The following is a 16,780-nucleotide window of genomic DNA, read 5'->3' as shown; positions in this document are numbered from 1 at the left end:
CCTCCTGTTTTTGCGGATTAATGGGATGTTAGAGAGTGAGCTAAAGAGATGTTAAAGATGACTACGTTTTTTGGCTTGATCAATCTGAAGAATGGAGTTACATTTACTGAAATGCTGGAAAAGCACTTTTTATTGGGGACTGGGTAGAAAAATCCTATGCAGTTTAGTTTTCCACATGATGGTTTGAGATACACATTTAATCTGTTACAACTTTTTGTGGTTTGGGTCTGTTAATAAGAATGGTGAAATTCTTTTTGTGAAGAATAACATTTTACTAAATTGTAGTAAAGTTAGTGTTTCTTAACCACCAAAATTTGAATGCAAATATTCATGTCACTGATGATCTGTAATGAGATTTTACATATTTGATTTTTGAAAATGCCTTTTCACTCATGTATTGCCAAATACGTATCCCAAGCAGTTCATGAGCTTGTGATTTTAATTGAGCATATTTGTCTCTTGGAAAGCATTTATAGAATTCTATTAGAGTCTTCTCTTGATATTGACCTTTTAGTATAACATTATATTACAAACATCCTGTTAAAGGTGAGGTTGAAGCTCCTCAATTGCAAAGTTAAATGGATTTTGCAGTGTGGACATTTTCTTTGTACTGATGATCCGAAAAACCTTGCTGGAACTGTAGTTTGAGTTCAGAAAATATGTTTACTGAAAATTTTTGTGGTAATGGAGATCTCTCTTCTTGCTTTAGCGTTTGGTAGCTTGGAAAATATGTATGACAGCTCGTGATTGTGATTCTAACATTGATCACAGTGTTTCTCATAAGCTATATTTTGCTTTGCAATTTTAGGTTAGATTCATTGAGAAATAGTATCAAATATGCAGTGAAAACTTAATTATGAAAACCATTTAGTATTCATTAACAGAGATCGAAAACAGGTCCAATTGAACTTTTTCTGTTTCACCCATATTTTTTATCAAAATTGGCATGAAGTATCTTAGTAGATTCCACTTGCACTGAATGGATGTTTGTTGAATTTATTTCAGAACATTGTCAGCTGTAGTTGTCCTAGGCAGACTGTGCATGGGGCTAATTCTTCAGCCACTTTAAAGTCGCATTGACTCCTTAGCAGCTTCACAGTATTGGTTACATTTGTTGACTCATCAAGATAAGGGAAACCACTTGAAATCATTTGCCTCATTTTCAAATTGACTCTTGATTTTGCTCTCAGTGCCCTCAAGTGTATTCAAGCCTGTACTTACTGAAAGACTATTAGGCTTAAATCAGTTTGTTTTCTCTGGATTTCTTTGCTACAGTCAAACATGATTTAATTGATTTACCATTAGCCAGTGGCTTTCTTTGCTCTGCTGACAAATGATCTACTTGGGAATTTACTCTGGATGCAGCCTTGTTTTTATTTTTGTGAAGACATTTTATTTTTGTGTGATGTTTTACACATTTACTCCGTTTTAGAGTTTTCTCACTTTTCAGATTGTTGTTTTCCTATGAGTTGAGAATATTGTGATGAGTGCATAGTTTGGTGATGTTTGATCTATATCATTTCTTTCAGCACAGCTGTAGTGTCAGCACATAATAAACACAGTTTTTTGCCATCTTATTTGATAACGAAACCCACATTCTCCTGTGTCTTAAAAGCATGACATTGGTAGTCCACTTATCTCTTCTTGGCTTATTTTTTATATGTTGTGTACAAATTAGTGATTTTAAGCACATGGTATGGGGATACATGGGGAACTTGCAATGCTGCTGAGTTCTAGCTTCATAGTACGGTGCATGGTGTGCTGAGTAGTATGAATTGGTGAATGTCTCATAAGGTCTCTCTCACAGCTGCTCAGCTCTGTCACTGTAATGTGAAAGTAGCCATAGATAATACAGAAACGGGCATGGCTGTGTTCCAATAAAACTTTAGTTATGGACACATATTTGAATTTTATGTAATTTTCACATGTCATTAGATAATCATCCTTCTTTTTTTGTTTGTTTGTTCCTCCATACATTTAAAAATGTTAGTTTATGGACTATATAAAAACAAGCATTGGGCTGGGTTGGCCCAAGTTTTGGCCCCTGCCTTATATAATTGTAACTTAAGATGTAAGGCTTTCTGAAACCTTTCAGATAGAAAGATAAAATAAAAATAAAAATAGAACCAAATGTTTCGATTTTACTTCTTATAGGATGTTGTTCATATCCAGGTCTTAATACTTCATCTCATTCTAGTTAATTATGGATGTTTCTGTTTCCTTTTACTATATTGTGAGTTTTTGAGAAAGGATAAAGATAATCTTGTATTCATTTTATTGAAGGATAAAGTTTAAGACGATATAATCATGACTCTCATACAAATATAAAATGAACACATGCCGAGGATATTTAACTCATTAACTAATGAAGGAACCAGTCAAGTGTTACAACTCGATTCAAAGGAGATTTGGTTCAAAGGAGAATTCAGAGTGCCTTACTGTTAGAGATTAATCAAGCTAAAATAGATGCAAATGGATGCAAAAGCTGGCAAAACTCTTTAGTTCCACTAGACACAATTTGCATTTCTGTGGACAGAAATTATTTGTACTATTCGTTTTCTGCAAGTTAACTTCTCTGCAGAGATGGAAAATAATCTCAGCAAAGACAAGCCCCACACCCTCTGTCAGATCAATGAATCCCTAGAGGTACTAGCATCCCACGGAAAAAATACTCAGTACTCCAGCTCACTGTGAGTGTGTGGAAACACAACTCTTTTAATGATTTTGTATTCTGAAGCTTTTCTGAATTTGTTTATTAGTTCTGACAGTGTTTTTTTTTTTTTTTAAGACTTTATTTTGACAGAGAGACAGCGAGAGAGGAAACACAAGCAGGGAGTGGGAGAAGGAGAAGCAGGCCTTCCCTCTGAGCAGGGAGCCTGATGCCAGGCTCGATGAGGGGCTCGATGTGGGGCTTGATGCGGGGCTCGATCCCAGGACTCTGGGATCATGACCCAAGCTGAAGTCAGACGCTTAATGACTGAGCGACCCAGCTGCCCCAGTTCTGACAATATTTTGTTGGAGTCTTTAGGGTTTTGTATATAATATGTCGTCTAGAAATAGTTACAGTTTTACTTCTTCCTTTCTGATTTGTAGGCCTTTTATTTCTTTTTCTTGCTTAATTGCTCCCCGTAGGATTTCCAGTACTATTCTGAATAGACATGATGAGAGTGGGCATCCTTGTCTTGTTCCTGATCTTAGAGGAAGAGCTTTTAGCTTTTCATCATTGAGTATGATATTAGCTATGGGCTTGTCATATAGGGCCCTTATGTTGAGGTACATTCCCTGTATATCATCTAGATTGAGAGTTTTTCTCATAAACGGATGTTGAATTTTGTCAGATGCTTTTTCGGCACCTAGTGAGATACTGATATGATTTTTATGCTTCATTTTGTTAATGTGGTATGGACATTGATTGATTTGTGGATATTGAACCATCCTTTGATCCCTGTACGAATCACACTTGACCATGGTGTGGGATCCTTCTAATGTACTGTTGGATTCAGTTTGCTTAATATTTTGTTGAGGATTTTGCTTCTATGTTCATCAGGGATGTTGTTCCATAAATTACTTTTTAAGTATGTATTTATTTACTTAGAGTGTGTGTGTGTGGGTGGGGGAGGGCAAAGGGAGAAAGTGAGAGAGAATCTCAAGTGAACTCACACTGAGTGAGGAGCAGGTCCTGAGATCATGACCTGAGCTGAAATGATGCTTAACTGACTGAGCCATTCAGGTGCCCCTTGTAATTTACTTTTCTTGTAGTGTCCTTGTCTGCTTTTGATATCAAGATAATGCTGGCCTTTTATAATCAGTATGGGAGTGTTCTGTCTTATATTTTGGAATAATTTAAGAAGGGTTGGTATTAATTCGTCCTTAAATGTTTGGTAGAATGCAGTAGTGAAGCTGTCTGATCCTGAATTTTTGTTTGTTGGGAGGTTTTTGATTACTGGTTCACTTTCCTTACTGATAATTGATCTGTTCTAAATCACTTTAAAATTTAAACAATAAACCCTCCAGTAGCACCCTATCCTTTTGTGATTTATGGTTTATTTATTACTCTTCATAAATGTATAACTAAATATAATATAAGCATTATAAAAAATCTAATAAAAAACTATAGTTTTTCTTAATTATTAAGTGAAATATTTATTTGCAGTTATTTGTCAGTGAAATCATTTAGTGAAAAAAGTTAGGATCTTAAACAGATAAGATAAAAAACCTGAAGAGAGAATCTTTAACCAGTTCTGAATATTTTAATTACTTTACATCATACTCCTTAATGTTTTATTGCGTATTTTATTTTTAGTATTGATTATATCAGTATTCTCAGAATGGATCCTGTTAATTCTCAAGGGTTTTTTGTTTTGTTTTGTTTTTGGAACAGTTTCTCACTTGAGGGTTTTTTTTTTTCCCCCATTAAAATTAGCATGTTCAAGGCTTATGGCTAAAGCAAGTCATATTGTATCTAGTAAAGAAGTTGTTACTAATAAAATAAAATCAGTGGCCCTTGGTGAAAGTGCTCTTGGATGCTAACAACTAGAGTTCTGAAAATTAAAACAAGTTACAAATGTTGAATTTCCAAAATATCAAAAATTTTACAAAGGAAGATAACAAGTTAATGCTCAATGTTATTAACATGTGTGTGTGCCTCCACACATGCCTTCCCCTTTCCGTTTCTCTTAAACACACATGTGTGTACTTGGCTCACGTGCATACACGTGTGCTCTCTCCCATAGCCACATACTTTCTCTCTCACACACATGTAATCACAGCCACAGTGTTCCTGTAGGGTTGGCTAGCTCTTTTCCTCTGCCTCTCTTCTTCCCAGCTGCTAAATGCAGGCATACCTCTGGGGTCTGTATTTTGTTTCTTTATGCTTGTTTCTTCCACTTCTTTACTGTACCTGCAGATTGGACCATCATCTCTCTACCAACGACTTCCAAGGGGTATCTCTAGCTCTGTAAAAATTCATTCCCCACTAGAAGGTCCTGTAGAAACTGTGACCTATAGAGGTTCACTAAATCTCAGCTTTCCTCCTCCCAGAAATGAGTTTCTTCCTTTCAACTTGATGGTTTATGTTAATAATACTAACTTCGTTCCAGTCACTCAAGTTCAGAATCCTTGCATTTGTTGTAAATCATTTTGCTCCAGTCACATGGCCTCCTCACTCTTTCTCAAATATGCCAAGTATTCTCTCACTTCAGGGCCTTTGTATTTGTGTTTTCTCCTGGAAAGTGCCTTCCCTAGGTGATCTGCAAAGCTTGCCCGGCTCCTCCCTTCTGGTCTCTTCAAATGTTCCAGTAAAGTTCTGCCTTTACACACCCTCTTAGAAGAAAGCCCGGCCATCCTCTCTGCCTTTTTTACTGGCTTTCATTTTCTCCATAGTAAATGTAAACTGTGTCATTATTATCTTTCTTTTCCATTAGATTATAAGTTCCTTGAGTACAGGGACTTTGTCACTTCTGTTTACTGTTTCATCCCCTGTGTCTGGCATAATAAATTCTTAGTAAATATATTTTTGAATGAATGAAATTGTCATTCTCTGGACAAGTAGAACCACTGAATTTTCCTGCTTTATTATCTCATTTGTTAGATGTTAATATGAATTTTCTTCTTTCTTTTCTTTTTCCTTTTCTTTTATTTTTCTATTCTCTCTCTTTTTTTTTCTCTTCTCTCCTTTTTTTTTAAGATAAAAGTGAGACCATTGGTACATTTTTCTTAGACTTTTCAAAAGTACCCTTTGTATTGGACCATTTCCCCCGTCTGTTGCCTACTTTCTAAAGAGGAACGAGGATTGATTAAAACAGCTGGATTATTTCTTCCTGAATGATCTTGAGGAAGAGGTAAATTTTGGAGGAGGTGTGTATTTTGTTTATTGCTCCTTTGTTAATAGTTGTCCACTCTGTTTGGTACTTAGACTGGTTCCTTTTACCCATTGAGCTGTAAAAAAAACCCTGCAGTTTGAATAAAAGAAATAAGAAGTCTTTGCAAATGTTCTTTAAATGAATGTCTAGCTCTCTTGCTACTGCATGATATTTAACAACGCATTTTTGACTGTTGGGTGAATTTTACTTATAACTCAGAGAAACTGAAAATGTTTATCATGTCCCAGTCTTCAAAAACTGAATGTTTTGTTTAGTTTTGCTTTCTGAATAATCACAAATGCAACCATTGATTAATATGCAAAGCCCAGGTTTTGAATTCCTGCCAGATATATTCAGAACTCTTCAATAAGCAACTCCAAGCCCACCGCATTCCATGGTGCATCCTTTTCTGGCCGAAGATTGTGGGAATTCTCTGGCATGAATCAAGTGGCATTAATTATTGAAGATAATTAACATACTGCTGAGAGTTCTGAGATATGTATTAGGTGAGCCATAGGAAATTGTTAGTTTTATAGGTTAAACAAGCTCAAAATTGGCAGTTTTATAAGGTTAAACCTAAAATCTTTTGAACTGTTGAACTGACTCAAACTGGGTATTTTGTTGTTAATTATTAAACTGAAAACTACTGTTGACAGCACAGGTTTGACCTGTGCAGATCCACTTATATGTGCATTTTCATGAATACAGTATGGTACTGTAAATATATCTTCTCTTCCCTGTGATTTTCTTTTTAATGTATTTTCCCCTAGCTTCCTTTATTGTAAGAATACAGTATGTAACACATACAACATGCATAATGTGTGTTAATTGACAATTTATGTTATCGTTAAAGATTCTGGTCAGTAGTAGACTTTAGTAGTTAAATTTTTGGGGTGTCAGAAGTTATACGCCATTTTTAAGTGTGCAAGGGGTCAGTGTCCTTTAATCCTGTGTTAAGGGTCAATTGTACATTCCAAATATTGTGCTACTTAAGGCATTAAGTGATCTGGATATTACTTTTACTGAAACAATTTATTAGATAGCTTTTCGAAAATTTTTTTAACTTAGGAAACACTCAGGGAGAAAGTACATAAAACATAAAATTGGAAGAGTAATGATTCTTAACAGAGCTCAACTGGAGTATCATGGATAGTCTAGAATCTTGCTGTTTTTTTCTTTAATAGAAGTTTCCCAGTGAAGTGTCTCCCACATTTGTGGTTCTTTCTTGCCTTTTGCTATTCATTTGTTCATACCCTGACTTATTTCAGAAAGAGCTATAATACATATTTAAATATTACATGCAAATTTTTATTAGTAGATCTGGTGTACAAAATTCAAATGTAGAAACATACAAGTATCATTTTCTAGCAGTACTGAAGACTAGCAATAATTTACCTGAATAAAGTCCTTATAAAGGTAATAGTATACTGTTTTTAGATTTTCCTATATCATTTTAGTGATATTGTTCAACATAATATATGATAGATTAAACAGATTTAGCTTTTCTGTAGTATTGGGATAATTATTATTACTTTTCCCCTTATTGTCTTTTGTTCCTTTGTAAGAAAGGGAATAATACTTAGATGAATTAAAATTTAATAGCTTCTATAAACATGTTTCTCTTCAGAGATTTGTTCCATGTGTGTCTTATGGTGAAACTATGGTTGAGTATGGACACTGGCAGTTTCATTTGCCTTTCTTGACAGAATGGATTCATATTCAAGTCTTGATTTTTCAGTTATGTATATGGTAATGCATATGTATCTGTATAAATCATCCTTGGCTTATGATGGGGTGACGTCCTGATAAGCCAATTGTATGTTGAAAATACTTTAAGTTGAAAATGCATTTTTGTTGAAAATGCATTTGATACTTCTAACCTACTAAATGTTATAGCTTAGCCTATTCTATCTTAAACATGCTCAGAATACTTACATTAGCATATAGTTGGGCAAAATTATTTACCACAAAGCCTTTTTTATAATAAAGTGTTGGATATCTCAGTGGATTTATTGTATGGCATTTTACTGAAAGTGAAATACGGAATGGTTTTATGGGTGCAGAATCATTGCTTTTCCACACGGTCCCATTGTTGTCTACGAGCTGTGGCTCACTGCTGCTGCCCACATCACTAGAAAGTATGGTACTGTATATTGCAAGCACAGGAAAAAGTCAAAATTCAAAACTTAAGAGTATAGTTCCTATTGAATGATCATTGCTTTGTACCATTGTAAAGTCAAAAAGTCGTTACGTAAAACCATCTCAAGTTGGTGACTGTCTGTATATGTATACAGTTCTACCAACGTAGAGATAGCTCCTGTGATTTTTTTTTCCTATTTAAGAGACCAAATATTTTTCCCTTTACTACTATATTTAAGCAGAAGTGTTATTTTTCATCATCATTATGAAAAAACATTATTTATAACCTTAATCTAAAGCTGTTGTGCCCTCCCTCAAATTCTGAATACAAATAATAAAAAAATAGAATAAATAATATTTGAGTCTGTCAAAGGAAGAAAGTGAAGAGTGGCAAAAAGTTACCATTTTTTCCCCCTGAGTTATTTTTACATGCTTTTTCCTAGCTTTGTACATAAAGAAGATTTTGATCTAGGCTTCCTTTCCCTTCACATATGTTGTATTGGGATTTTTTGTTCCTTGAAGAAAGGGACGTTCTGGGGCCATTTTGATAATAGTATATTCTGTGCTGATTGCATTTTGATGTCCTTTGTGAATGCTTATTTGGTGATATTGTTGATTTTCTGTAACAATTTCATATCTACCTTTGTGGCTCTTAAGTTAATTACTCATTTTGAATAGTTTGCCTTTATGCCCAGTATAGATTTAGTGTTACCGTCTTGCTTATTCAGCTGATTAGGAATGTGCATGCATGTGTATGTACCTTTGCGTAAATTTTTTCTGCCTTGTGAAAATGAGATTTTTATGTAAAATCATTTATATTTCAAATTACTAGAATTATATATAAATACAGTGATAGCTTCATCATTTAGTAATTAATATCATGAAGCTGGGTTTGAGATTTCCTGCCCTTCTCTGTTGTTCTCTATTGCAGGAGGTGAATCCCTGCAAATGTATTTCCTAGGCTCTCTTACCAGCAGGCTTCTGGGTGGGCTTGGCCAGTGGGAGGCACTGGTAGAAGATTGGAGGGCAGGAAAAGGGGAGAAGACCAGTTATTTCTCCTTCTTTTTCTGCTGTGAGATGTTTCTCCACCGTGGTTCTAGCTCCTACCACATTAACTCATGATCAACTCATGATCTTAGCTCAGTGCTAAAAAAATCCATTTTATTACTTGAACATGGGTATATCTCATTATAACTGTGTTTTTACTCTTGTTCTTTCCTAAATTGCCTGTAAATATGAGTACCTAGTTTTGCCTATTGGAATTATATTGAGTATCTAATCTCATTTAATTATGAGTTGTTATGCATTTGCATATGGTTGCTATAAGGTAGGTAATGTGCAGAGGTGGAAGAAGATAGCTAGCTTGCTTGCTTTTTCTCTTCCCCTCTCTCTTTTTCTCAGTAAAGCTCTCTTCCTTTATAGAAACAAAACATGCTTATATAGAAAATACAGAAGAGTGAGAAAAAAAAGAACCACTCACCCATAATCCCACTTCCCACACTGGTGGGATCGTTTTGGTGTATTTCCTTCGTGTCTTCTTACAATGCAGAAGAGTTTCTAACTTAACACCCATATAAACATGATTTTCTTCTATAAATTTCTCCAAATTGTTACTTTCAGAGAATATTGCTCTGTTAATATATTCTCTTTCCCCCATCATGTCTGGAAATGTAATTTTATACTTATAAGCAGTATATAGTTTTGTATCTTTTTCTTATATATGTATTCTGCCTTATTATTAAGGTGTGGCAGTGAAGGGAAAAATGGCTCTTGCCCATTGTGCATTATGGAAGGTGTCATAGGTAAAAGGGTTGGTGGTTCACTGGAAGGAAGAGATCTGACTTATCTGACAGGTGTCCCTGTGAAAGGGGAATAAAAAATATTGCCATGGAGAGGGAAAAGAATTTTTTCCTCTTTGTAGGAGAAATGAGTGAGGGTCATTTTTTTTTTTTTTTTAAAGATTTTATTTATTTGAGAGAGAGAGAGTGTGAGCACAAGTTGGCAGGGGGCGGTAGGGGCAGAGGAAGAGGGAAAAACAGATTCCCTTCTGAGCAGGGAGCCTGACTCAGAGCTCAGTCCCAGAACTCTGAGATCATGACCTGAGCACAGAACCCTGAGACAATGGCCTGAGCCAAAGGCAGATGCTTAATGGACTGAACCAGCCAGGTGCCCCAAATGAGGGTCTTGAGAGCTGCAAAATGAGTATGGAACTGTTTGTGGCGTGCACATTGAAGTATGGGTTGCAAGGGAGAAAGGAGAGAAGGCTGTTAATACTGAGTCAGATTGGTGTACCTCCCACTGGCTACCAACTCCACCTGCAGAAACCACTTTCTTCCCAGGGCTTGGCCCCAGGAGTCTTGGGAGAGTACTGAAGTCAGCGCATTCAGTGGAGACTGGGAGTGCTGGAAAGCAGAAGCTCCTGGGGCTTTGCATCACAGTCCTGGGAAAAGTGAGGGAGAGTTTTGTTCATTTTTTTAAAAGATTTTATTTATCTCTTGAGACAGAGATAGTGTGCCAGCTGAGGGGAGGGACAGAGGGAGATTATTAGTATTATTAGTATTTGTTTTTTAGTATTAGTATTCGTTATTAATATTATTATAATAATATAATAATATTAAACATTATTAGTATTCATTTTTTATTGCTGTGTGATAAATTACATTATTACTATTTGTTTTTATTGCTATGTGAGAAATCATCCCAAATGTAGAGACTTAAAACAATATTAATTTGTTGGACAGTTCTGTAGGTCACAAGTTTGGGCAGGCTGAACTGGGTTTTCTGCTCAGGGTCTTAAAAGGCAGAAACCGGGGTGTTGGCTGGGTTGGACGCTCATCTCAAGAGTGAAGAATCTGCTTCCTACCTCCTTTAGGTTGTGGGCGGAGTTCTAGTTTCTAGGTCTGAGGTCCTAGTGTCCTTGTTGACTGCCAGTGGGGGCTGTTTTTATGATTAGATTAGGGCCATCCAGATAATTATTTTAAGATCAACTCACCGGGACTTGGATTACATCCAAAAAAATCTCTTCCCATCATTCCCTAGCTTCGTGTTTGAATGACCAGGAGGTAGGAATTTTGGCAGGAGTTTGGGGGGAGGGGAGGATGCCTTCTTTAGACCGTTGCTTACCACAGTATTGCATAGTTTTTCTCTGTTATATATGCTTCATGATATAGTTAACTCCTGGGATAACCTTACCTGATGGAAATTACAAATATTCCAGGAGATATAAAACCAGTAATACTTTATAAAACTAGAAATGTTTTTATGATTGCCTGGGACAAAATTTATGTGTATCATGTGTTATAATTGGTGTTAAATGAAAACTCTTAACAAAGAAATTTAAGGACTAAATAATACCCTATAATATAGGAGGTATTATTTGATGTTTTGTTAATTATTAGGACCTCAAATTTGCTTTATATTTTTCACTTCAATGAATATCTTTATGATGAATTTTGCCCTTTCTTTTTACTATTGTCTTATGAGGAACTAACTTATCTAAAGAATATGAAGATCCCACATTACTTATTAGGAGTTTCATTAATTCGTATTTTAAGCAGCAATTTTAGTATCTTTTGTGCCATATCTTTTCAGTCTTAAAAATTTTTAGTCTTTCATATTTTGAGAGAATAAAAGTTGTTTCTCATAATTTTTCATTTAAAAAATCATTTGTCTTTGAACTTTTTTCCTTCCATATGCCTATATTAAGTGTTTTTTGTTTTGTAATAAAAATTCGGTTTACTTGCTATGACTAATGCAGTGTGGCATGTTGTTTCTTCATTGGTTTCAGTTTCCTCTCCAATGGAATGGCTGAATGAGATTTCTTTTAGTCCTCTGATTTTATGTTAAACACCTTTTCATACCCTATTTTTTTTCCCCTAAGTTAAAAATCTGTAATACCTGTTAGCATTCTGCTGGTATCTGTTAAGATGGATTTTCTAGACTTCGGGAGAAGATAGTCACACTCATGGATTTAACAAAAGGAGTGGGCATTGTGTTGGGGCTGACTTTAGAAGTAGCTAGGTTTATGCTTCTAGATCGGGACACTGTGTGTTACACTAAATCACTTCAGTTAGTCATGGGAGAGCTTTACTTGGATTTGGGATCAGGATAACAGGCATTTGAAAGATTCTTTGAAGATCTGTACCAGTGGCAGGGGTGGTGGAATATTTTTCTGGGTTAGGGAGCAGTAAAGCAGAGAGGATAAAACATTGCCAGTTCCTATTTTTGTATGTTTTTAGGATCAAATAATGTTTTCCTGAAATGGATGAACTGTTCCCTTATGTGGTTTAACTGGTTCAGATTAAGGAGAAACAAATACTGACTGTCCTTGTTATGGATGCCACATCTTTTCAGACTGCCCTAGCTTGTTGCCAGTGAAGATATACTTTGGCTTATAGTTAGCTTGTGGTCAGGTACAGGCTTTAGATCTTGTTACATGAATTCTTGTTAAGCAGAGCATGCACCGCCCCCCGCCGTCATACTTAGGAAATTGAGTTTTGAAAATAATTTCGGGGCTTTAATTTTTGTCCTTGATGAACTCTAAAGTAATTTTAGTTTGTCTTTGCAGTGTGTTAAAATAAAATCTCTTCAACTTCTGTCACTCAGAGTGTTCATATTCCTTCTAGTTTTCTTCTGTCTATATATTTGATAAATATGTCATATGTTTTCATTTATCTTTTATAAAAATTTTGAGAAATCTAGGAATAAAAGAGTCCTATAGCTGCTGCCTCCTTCCTGTCGTGTAGGGATTTGCCATATAATTCACATTTAACATTTTTTGAGTTTTGAATAAGCTCCAAATGTCTAACTGTGTTAATATTGAATTACCATTTTAAAATTCTATCCACGTGTATATCACAGAAGACTCGGCTATATGCTGGCTATAGTTAAGTTTCAGTGTACTTTTTTTTTTTAAAGATTTTATTTATTTATTTGATAGACAGAGATCACAAGTAGGCAGAGAGGCAGGCAGAGAGAGAGAGGGGGAAACAGGCTTCCTGCTGGGCAGAGATCCCGATATGGGGCTGGATCCCAGGACCCTGGGAGCATAACCTGAGCCGAAGGCAGAGCCTTTAACCCACTGAGCCACCCAGGTGCCCCTCAGTGTACCTTCTGCATTTGCCTGTTCCATTATTCTAGCAGCCTTAGTCAAAACCCCCCACCACCAAAAAAAAGGAAATGATAAGGGCTTCTATGTAACTTCTTTGATTTATGTTTGTATCTCTTATGCTGAAAAACCTTAGTTTTTAATGACATTAGCAATTACTTATATGCTTTCATCTTCTACTTTTAATAGTTTCCAAATAATAATGCAAGTATTAGTGAAATATTGTTCCCTTTATCTCTAGGAGGATATATCCTATTTGAGGTCTGTTGCTTTGCATTACTACCATTTGAAGTAATTATAATAATAGATTTTCTGTTATTAAACCATTCTTGTATTCCTGAAATAAATTCAAACCCAAAACATTGGGTTTCTTTCCAGGTGTTAAACCAGTCTTGCATTTCTGGGATCTGCCTCATTATGGTGTTTTCTTTTTTTTCTTTTTAATCTATTATTGGTCTCCTTTTCCTAAATTAAAAAAAAATTTATTTATTTGAGAGAGAGAGATCACAAGTAGGCAGAGATGCAGGCAAAGAGAGAGAGGGGGAAGCAGACTCCCTGCTGAGCAGAGAGCCCGATACAGGCCTCGATCCCAAGACCCTGGGATCATGACCTGACCCCAAGGCAGATGCTTAATGCCTGAGCCCCTCATTTAACGAACTTTTTATAGTCTATTTACAATGATTGTTTTACACTTCAAGCAGAATGTAGAAACTTTGCCACCATGTAGGTCCCTTTATCTTTCTCCATTAATATTACAGTTTTTATAAGCATTACATCTGCATTCATTGATCAGTATTGCAATTTTTGCTTTCAACTGGCATGTATATTTTAAAGAACTTAAGAGGAGATTAACAATCTCTTACATTTACCTACTCATTTATTATTTCTATTGCTCTTCCTTTGTATGAGAAGACCCATGTTTTACTCTGATATCATTTTTCCTTCTACATGAAGAGTTTTCTTTGGCATTTCTTTTAGAGCCCCTCTACTGGCAACAGATTCTCTTAATTTTTAAAAATCTGACTATGACCTTATTTTTATGTCCTTTCTGAAGGATATTTTCATTTGATGTAGTTTTCTGTGTTGAGAGTTCTTTCAGCATTTTATAAATGTTGTTCCACTGTCTTTTGGTCTTCTTGGTTTCTAATGAGAAATCCAGCCATTTCAATTCTTATTATTTTATATGTAATAGATCTTTTTTTCTCTGGTAGCTCTCAGGATACTTCTTTTATATTGGTTGTAAACAGCTTGATTATGTGTTGTTTTGTGGTTTTCTTTTTTTTTTTTTTTAATTTTGCTGATCTTGAATCTGTAAACATGTATCCTTCAACATATTTGTTCTATTTTCATGAAGGAGAGTTATTAGTTCAAATAGGTTTTTTCTTTTCTGTAACAGTGTTTCTTCTCAGTAGGTATCTATGGGTCTGTTCATATTTTTCAGTCTTTTAAAACATTTTAAATATATGCTCCTCAGAGCATAGTTTCTTTTTGTCTGTTAGGTTCCACTGACTCTTTCGCTCTCTTATTTCCATTCTGCTCTTGAGCCAAGTCAGAGTTTTTTATTTTAGATATTACATTTTTCAGTTTTGAAATTTTTATTTGATCTTTTAGTGTGGTTTACGGTTTTCCTCGAGGAATTTTTGTCTTTCCGTTGGTTTTGATATCTAATGCAGCGTGTTTATTCTCTATATGTTCCAGCATCTGTTTCATTTCACAGTTGGCATTTCTTGATTGTCTTTTCCCTTGGGAATTGCCCATATTTTACTGGTTTTGGTGTATCTAGTAATTTTGGATTACATCAGGGACATTTTGAATGTTGTTTTGTGAGACTGGCTCCACTAACATCCTCTAGAGAATGTTGACTTTTTTTTTGGTCCCGTCAGGCATCAGCCTAGTTGGGTTCAGATTGAACTTTCTTTCTGGACTTCCTTAGGTGGTAGTTTTAGCATCAGTTCAGTTTCACAGCCTTTGCTACATCTTATTTTTCTTAGGGATTTTACACACAGTGCTCTGAAAGGATGCTTTTCCTGGTTTCTCGGACTGGAAGGGTGGCGTTCTCCGAGTTTTAGCCTCTGGTATTGCACGTATTTTTTCCCACCTGGGATACTGGTAGGTCTAAGTAGTGAGGAAAAAAATAAAAAAAAAATAGGAAATTATCTCTACAATCTTTATATAACAGGGTCCTTTTAAAATTGTTTTTCTATTCAGAAGAATGGGTTCTCACTTAGGATCTTATGTGCCCATGCTACAGCTGAAATGGTGTCAGGTTTGTTCTTGGGCCAGTTTGGAAGAGATCAGTGAGAGAAAAGAAAATCTCTTGGCTCTTTCCCTCACATTCAAGGGGCAGTTTTCAAGTCCTTTGGCTAGAAAGTTGGATTGCCCTGAGAGTTTTGCTGACCCTACCTGTTACTTACATCTTGATTCAGCCTGTCCTTGGGTCAATCCAGGAGGTAACAGAGTGGGGGAAAACAAGGAGCACACTGCCACTGTATTAATCACTCTTCAACTTTTCGAGTGTGCTTCCAAATCTACCTGCCTCATTAAATTTTCTAGAGCTCAAAAGTAGTTGCATGTTTATATTTTATCTCATTTTGTTATGTCCAGAATTTTTCCTATAAAGAGTGGAAGAGGCTGGAAACTTCATATTCTTTTTTTGAAATAAATTTTGCTGGATATAGAATTCTGTGTTGACACTTATTTAAAAAAGCAACTAAAAGTGCTTAGTCCAAACGTTCTGCTTTTATTCTATTTATTCCTGTGAATGTAATGTATATTCTTTTTTTCCCCCTTGGACAGCTATTAAGATTTTCTCTTTATCAGTGCTTTTTAGCCATCTGATTGTGATAGGCCCAGTGTGATTTCCTAAGTGTTTATCAGACCTTGTATTTATGAAGTTTTCTGGATCAGTGTATTCATAATCATCATAAAATTTGTAAATTTTTAATCTGTTTTTTCAAATGTTTTTTCTATTCCTCTTCTTAATCCCCCTCTTACCATCCCCAGAGAGGGCATTTTCCTCTCCTTTTTTTTTTTTTTTTTTGCCTTCAGTGACATGTACGGTTTTGGTTTTTTCCTTTTACATGTATGTTAAATGGTTTTATGTTGTTGCATATGTCAGTGAGACTTTTTTTTAATGGTCTTTTTCTTTCACACACAAAAACTAAAAAACAAACAATTTTTTGTGCGTTGTTTTCTTGCTGCTTCTTAAGTTCACTGGTCTTTTCTTCTGCTATGTGTCTGTGTGCTATAACCCTTTTTAAGTCAATATAAATAATTTACAGAATAAATAATGAAAACCCACTTTATTAGAAATTTTAATGGGAATTTAAGCACAGCAAACTTCTTTATGTCAGGTAAATTTTGGTACACAAATTTCGTAAAAATCGAGAGAATATTGTTACATACTATTTTAGCAAATTAAGATGATCTAAGTTGTTGCAAAATATTGTGTGATAAAGTCTTTTCAGTTGAATGAATGACTAGTGGAAAATATTTTCATTTTGTCCTTAAAACTATATTGTTTATCATAATTTTTAAGTTGTACAGTATTCATTTAGGATATTATCAACCTGAATTGTCATTTACATGATCAATTTCACTGCATTTTTTTTAAGAGTCTAGAGTTAGAGTTTATCCCTTCCCCCTGCACCCCAAACGGCCAATCTGTTCTCTG

General features: G+C 35.2%; 1 protein-coding gene across 3 annotated transcripts in view; it reads left to right on the top strand.

Annotated features, from left to right (window-relative positions):
• The window catches only part of ARHGAP32 (Rho GTPase activating protein 32), a 297,931-nt gene that overhangs the window by 117,568 nt on the left and 163,583 nt on the right, over positions 1-16,780 (top strand). The gene's annotated exons all lie outside the window — the stretch shown is intronic.

The sequence above is a fragment of the Lutra lutra genome, chromosome 10, assembly GCF_902655055.1.
Source record: "Lutra lutra chromosome 10, mLutLut1.2, whole genome shotgun sequence".
Taxonomy (NCBI): Eukaryota; Metazoa; Chordata; class Mammalia; order Carnivora; family Mustelidae; genus Lutra; species Lutra lutra.
This window is presented reverse-complemented; position numbering and strand designations above follow the sequence as displayed.